This window comes from Anastrepha obliqua, chromosome 5, assembly GCF_027943255.1.
Source record: "Anastrepha obliqua isolate idAnaObli1 chromosome 5, idAnaObli1_1.0, whole genome shotgun sequence".
NCBI classification, from domain to species: domain Eukaryota; kingdom Metazoa; phylum Arthropoda; class Insecta; order Diptera; family Tephritidae; genus Anastrepha; species Anastrepha obliqua.
Window position 1 is genome coordinate 67,394,291 of NC_072896.1, and position 7,481 is coordinate 67,401,771.

The following is a 7,481-nucleotide window of genomic DNA, read 5'->3' on the forward strand; positions in this document are numbered from 1 at the left end:
CGTCACGAACTGCCTCCATCAGTTATTATATCACCTTGTTTGGATTCGCCTTGAATAAAACGAAACGCCCAGCTGTTAGATACACAAATAAAACAAAAGCAAAGAAGCAACTGTAAGTAAATGTCAAATAGTAACGATTTCTAGTGTTATTTCTGCAGATCGGTTGCAAAAGAATGCAGCAAGTACAAAGATATAAAAATTGACAGGAATTTGGCACAAAGAAAGTTTTTCACATCTGAAAGTGGCCCTTTGTTCCACCCTGGAACTAAATGAAATAATAGTAGTGATAAGCGGCATACAATATAAAATAATAAAAAGGCATAATACGAGGGGTGTCTTTTATATTTCGGGATTTGGCAACCCTGGTGTTGCAATCTGGCAACTGACAGCTGTATCGCAAAGTTTGACATTTTTTGGCTTTTACGTATTCAGAACGTTTTGAAATACCAGCGCTATTTGTGTTGTTTACAGTAACTTAAAAGATTCATCTCGGTCCAAAAATGAAATTAAATCGTGAAAATTTTCGTGCGATTATTTTTTACAACTTTCGACGTGGGTTAACTCAGCAACATTGCATGGATGAGCTTAATTCATTTTTCGGCGATGAAGCTCCATTAAAGACCAGTGTTTATCGATGGTACGGTGAATTCAATCGTGGTCGTAGTTCACTCCAAAACGAATTTCGTGAAAGTCGTCCAAAATCAGTTGTTGTTCCGAAAACCATTGATGCTGTGCGCGAACTGATGTTGCAAGATCGTCATGTGACCTGTCGTGAGATTGAGACAATCTTAGGCATTAGTGGGACCAGCATACATTCAATATTGCATAAACATTTGACTGTCAAAAAAATTTGTTCCCGTTGGATCCCACACAATTTGTCAATCGCTCATAAAAAGGCTCGTGTCGATTGGTCGAAGGAAGTGCTCAAAAAATACGATCGCGGGGCTTCGAAACACGTCTATGACATCGTGACAGGTGATGAATCATGGATTTACGCGTATGAGCCCGAAAGTAAACAGCAGTCGACTGTATGGGTGTTTCAAGATGAGCCAAATCCAACAAAAGTTGTTCGCGCACGAACCAAGCAAATGGTCGCCTATTTTTTCGGAAAAACTGGACATGTCGCAACCGTACCACTAGAACAACGCAGAACAGTAAATTCTGAGTGGTACACAACCATTTGTTTGCCAGTTGTCTTCCAAGAAATTAGGAAAATCAATCGCCAAAGACGGATCACTCTTCACCAGGACAATGCGAGCTCTCACACATCGGCTCAAACAACTGCATTTTTGAGCACCCAAAACATCGAATTGATGGGTCATCCGCCTTATAGTCCTGACTTGGCACCGAATGACTTCTTTTCATTCCCGTACGTGAAAAACAAACTGAGAGGTCAACGTTTTTCGACACCTGAAGAAGCGGTTGAGGCATTCAGAATGCATGTTTTGGAAGTACCTCATTCAGAGTGGCAAAAGTGTTTCGACAATTGGTTCAAACGCATGCAAAAATGTATAGATCTTCATGGAGAATATTTTGAAAAACAATAAAGTGATTTTCGATGATTAAAATTTGTTTTTGTTCTCTAATCCAGAAATATAAAAGGCACCCCTCGTAATGTTTGAAAATCATTTTTAGAGGCTACATTTAAATACCCATCTCGCTAAAAATCACATATAGCGTTTCTTCAAATGTTATGCCAAAACTGCCATGAGAAATCATTGAGAAGTGACTTTGTTATTCTTCCGAAAAATTATTTATGTATTTCTCGTAGTTTTTCTTTTTATTGGGATATTTGAAAGAAATAGAGCGTTTTATCCATAACTTTGCACGGGTACGTATCCTTCTTCTTCTTGTTTGGCACGAAACCCGCTTAGGCGATTTTGGCCGAGTTTAGCAAATCTCGCCATCAATTTCTTTCTCATGCTAACCGCCGCCGATTGGCCACAACATGGGAAGCCAAGTCTTTATGCACCTGATCTTTCCAACGGATAGAAGACCTTTCTCTTTGTTTGCTACTATCAGCTCGTATCGCATCGAATACTTTCAGTACCGAAGCGTTTATGTCCATTCGGACGACATGACCCAGCCAACGTAGCCGGATCTTTATTCACTGCGCTATGCTACTATCGTCGTAATGCTTATACCTACAGCTCATCGTTCCATCGCCTGCGATATTCGCCATCGCCAACGTGCAAAGTTCCAAAAATATTCCTCAGAATCTTTCCGTCGGTCTGTTTTCTTACAACAAATACATATACCGTCAATTATAAAATTCAGCAACATTTTCATTTTATTCTAAAATGCAATCGGAATATAAGCAAAATGTCAAAATTTTTATCAGCTGAGTTCTATGTCAAGTCTGCAACGTTAGAAATGGTGCACGTACTGCTAATCGTGATGCATTTTCGGGGACACCTGGAAATTCAATAATGCAATAATTATTGCGTAGCGCGAATAACCAATAATTTTCGAAACATGGTTACAGCTGAGATCAGTTAATTTCAATTACTTCCTTCTATCACAGAAATGCAGAAACTATGAGATGTGGAGTTATTTCACATAATCAAATATGTAGATGTATTTGTATAATGAAGCATATGTGAAAATCTGAACAAAAATATTTTATCCAACACTTAATCTTAATTTCAATCATTTATTTGAATAAATTAGTCGTACGCTTACCTTGAATGAGAGCTCTGAACCAAATACAAATACGAGTAGTTTGTCTATTTATGCAACAACTCACTTGAGACATTCACCTAGAACCACTACGCTAAAGTAATTTGTTGCTGAAAATATAATCTAAAAGTGATTGCTAAAGCACTTTATACCAGGGCAACAGGTCAATTAATTTATTTATGTATATGTACATATATAGACAAGGTGAAGTCCAAAATAAAAAAGACTGGCGTCATAAAAATGTTTTTGATGGCGCCAACTTTTTAGTGAGGTAGTGCGTTAGAAGTTACATCTCTAACTGACTTCCAGTGAAAGCTTGGTGACATTCCCTTCAGTGGAAGCAAAGTTATTGCGTCTAAAGTGTCAGTATGTTTGTGTCATCGGTACAAAAATAGGTTTTGAACAAAGAGCTAATATCAAATTTTGTTTTAAAATCGGGAAAACGTTTACCGAAACATTTGAATTGATGAAAAAAGTTTATGGTGATGATTGTCTATCTCCTGCCAGAGTTTATGAGTGGACTACACGTTTCAGAGATGGTTGTGAGGAGATAAATGACAATCAACATACAGGCCGCCCAAAATCAGTAATCACCGAAAACTGCATCGAAATTGTTCGTAAATTATTGTATTGTAAATGTACGTGTGGTTTACAGTTCATGTGAACTAATTCCACTACTTGAGAAAAATATGTACGGTGAGGGACTAGAGTCTACATACCGCACAATATTTTCTTATTTCCAAGAAGGTATACAATAGGCGGTCGCCGTAGCCGAATGGATTGGGGCGTGACTACCATTCGGAATTCAGAGAGAGAACGTCGGTTCGAATCTCGGTGAAACACCAAATGAAGAAAAAGTTTTTTCCAATAGCGGTCGCCACTCGGCGGGCAATGGCAAACCTCCGAGTGTATTTCTGCCAAGAAAAAGCTCCTCATAAAAAATATTCGCCGTTCGGAGTCGGCTTGAAACTGTAGGTCCCTCCATTTGTGGAACAACATCAAGACGCACCCCACAAATAGGAGGAGGAGCTCGGCCAAACACCCAAAAAGGGTGTACGCGTACACATTACGTCTCTTAAATTAGGTAAATAACAAGACTAAAAGAACTCTGAAATAGGAAAGCAACACTACTTCGTTTCCCAGTGCTTGTTGTATCAGAAACTATATTTTTTATGGATTTAAAAAAGTAAAATTTATGCAAAATATTTTTCATTTCATATTGATAGTTGATGCTTTTCCATTTTCGATTAGCAGGACAGCCAACTTTACTTTCCTCTTTCATTTTTGTGAATCATTACTTGAAACTCCATTTTCCATCAAAATGAAGACACCAGCATTTGATTTTTAGTGCCTCCTAGAAAATTTGTTCTAACACTCTGTTGACCTCATAAAAGCTTCATAAATTCCAGATGGTTATGGTGCAGGTGACGAGTGACGAGCGACGACAAGACGAAGTGTATCGGCACATTGCCTTGAAATGCAACGTAGAATCTCTTGTGCCAACGAGTGCTATTATATATTGCGTGATGCTATGCTTTTTCCCCCAAAAAGAGCTTAAACGTCATATGCCTAGTGTATAGCTTTTAACCCTTTCGCGATATTGTTGCCATATGGCAACAGTAAACTTTAAAAGGCCGTCAACACTCTCTTGTAAAAAATATCAACTTTTTTTTACATATTTTCAAAAATTGAAGTTTAATGGTTAAACAGAAATAAAATAAATAATAACCGCCCATTATATATCGGTAATACAACATTTTTAAAGAAAGCCTTCTGGCATATAGCACTTCACTCTGAAATTTGTATTTTGCATTTTTAGATTTTTGAGGCATTTTGGGCAAATGTTGTTAACAATTTTTGAATAAAGTATATAGAAAAATGTTCAATCTGTCATTTGGCATATAAATATTTTTTCGCTCGCAGCTTTAAAACTAAGCTCGTAAGGTGTTAACTTGCATTAGATTGCAGAAGAAGTTTATTTGCGATTGAAATTAATACAAAACATTTGTTGCCATATGGCAACATTAAAAAAAGCACTTAACAAAAAAAATAAATTTATTTCTATTGTTATTGGTCCTAAATTAATACTCAGACAAAAATTTGGATTTTTTGGATGGCGCAATAAAAAGATGTAGCGAAAGGGTTAACTAGTGTTTCACGGCGTGTTGTTGTTAAAACGAACATGGAAGGCATTATGGCCGCGACTGTTGAAAGTAGAAAAATAATCATTCATCTCGAACCTAAAAAAAATTTGGTATGAGACGATGTATACGTGAATTTCTATTTTCTAAAATTTTGTAAAGTTTTTTCTTAAATGTTAATAAATAAACCAAATTTTGTAAATGAAAATTAACTTCGTTCGATAAGATTATAATATATTGTTAAAATTGGGCTGGTCAAACGTCATTTTTGGGATATAGTTTGTTTAGCAGTTTTCTTGGATGGGTGTACCTCACAATGACTTCAGCAAGAGTTGGGGAGAAAAAGAAGAAGAAGAAGAAGTTGAGTCATCTCTGTGAATGTCCTGCACTTCAAAGAAGCTGTGCCAAATATCTTTGCGATTATTTCTTTGAAGGCCTGGGAAATTTGCAAAATGTCTTACTGGAAGTGCCTAGTTTCCTTTGTAAAAAGATCTAAGTGGCTAAACAACTTAGTTAGGCGATGAAAATCAAATGCAGGTATCACATTGGGCCTTAGGGCCACCGAATGTATTGTCTTAGACAAACAACCTGGCTAACCTAACCCAACCTAATAATATGCCATACAATTTCTTGGAAGAAAAATTACCGCCCTAATCCATATGCATATCGAAATAAATCTATGTATGTGTGTAAAATCAAATGAGAAGCTGGAAGAGAAAATTAGACACACAACTAAAGTTAAAAATAAATGAAAAGGTAGCAACTCCAACAACAACATCAATGACAACAAAGATAGCATAACGATGACTTAATACAACACAAAAAGAAATTGCAGAAAATGAGTTGTTTAACAAATGAAAAAATTAGCAAAGTAAAAAAAAAATCAGTTTATTTAGTGGCTCACCTCAGCTACTGAGCAGCTAATAGAGATGTAATGGAATGTAAGTTTGGTGGAGGTTAAAAGTAAAGACCAGGTCTGCATACATATGTAATAATTAAGACTAATGTTAAAAGTACACAAATAATATATAAAATTAAAAAATTAAAAATTTAAACAATTTTATAAACCCATCTAAAGTAAAGCAAAGTATGATAAATGCATTGAAATAAAACCTCGCATCAAGAGAGATGTAAAGAATAGAGGAGAGATCCAAGTAGACCATTGTTGTTGTTGACGATGTTGCAACAGTCATTAAAGAGCGCGCGCAAAGTGGACAAATAAAATATTAAAAAAAGCAATAAAAACTTGCAAAGCGAATACGATTATTTATTAGCTGAAAAAGTGGCGGCAGAAATATGTAACTGAGAGTGAAGTGATCGCAAATTTTCGTGCCGGCACAATAACTGTGCAGTGCACAGTGGGAAGTTTCTAATTTCCACATAATAATTTTTTATTCCATTTTTATATATGTGAGTGTGCTAATGGGTAGCTTATCGGTTAATAGGCCGATTTGGGTAGTAAAGGTCTTAACACCTCTATCAAAAGAACAACAAAATTATAAAAAAAAATTTCTCCAAGTAAAAATTACTCGCAGGCGACTAAAAACTTTTGGATACTCAACACAACACAACACGAATTGAAAGGAAAATTGTATTCAACGTTTAAGAAAAAAACTTAATTTTGCTTAATATTTGAACGATCTACACGGACGGGTCTAAAATGGACACCTGTTTAGGGTCAGGTTGTTTTGCGAAGAGCTTTCTATAAGTGAATCCTTTAAACTACCGGATCACTGTAGTGTTTTTCAAGCGGAAATAAACCCTATTCATGAAGCCTTAAAATGGCTAAAGATAAACAGAATATCATCAACGGATATCTGCATTCTATCAGACAGCCAAGCTGCCCTACGAGCCCTGAATGCATTCCAAACAACATCAAGGAGTGTCTTACGTTGTCGCCAATCTTTAAATGAGATGGCCAAACAAAATCGTATAATCTTATGCTGGGTTCCCGGCCACAGAGATATACCAGGGAACTGTAGGGCAGACCAACTTGCAAGAGAAGGTACCTGTTTGCCAGACATAAGTAATTTTATAGAGATACCTCTCGCAACTTGTAAGCTTCTCATTAAGGACGCATTAATCAGGTCTGCAAATCAAAGATGGATTAGCGTTAACACCTGTGAAATTGCTAGGCAAACATGGCCAAGGCTAAATTTACGTCTGTCCAAGAGTATTCTTAAAGTGAACAGACTTCAAATCAGGACCTTAGTAGGGGCCCTCACAGGACATTATCTCATAGGAAATCATGCAAGGAGATTAGGCGTTTACATGCATGATTTCTGTCGTAGCTGCAGAAATGAGGAGGAGTTGGAAACAATTCAACACCTTTTTTGCACATGCCCAGCTCTAGCCAGAAGCAGGAACCGATTTTTAAAATCCTACTTCTTAACGAATATAGATAATCTATACGTTTTAGGTATCAACAACCTTTTACGCTTTGTCAAAAGCTCAGGATGGTTTAATATGGAGAGGGAAATGTAGCTCAGCCCCCGCGGTTCACAACGGACCCATTTCGTGGTCTAAGTGGCATCGTTGTCTCTATGTGCGATACGGCTGCCAAACCTAACCTAACCAATCCATTGTTGAAACCCAAGTACGGTGAACACTTATGAATCAGTATGTTTAAGTAAAAACATGTTTTTCAACGCCAAAAAATTG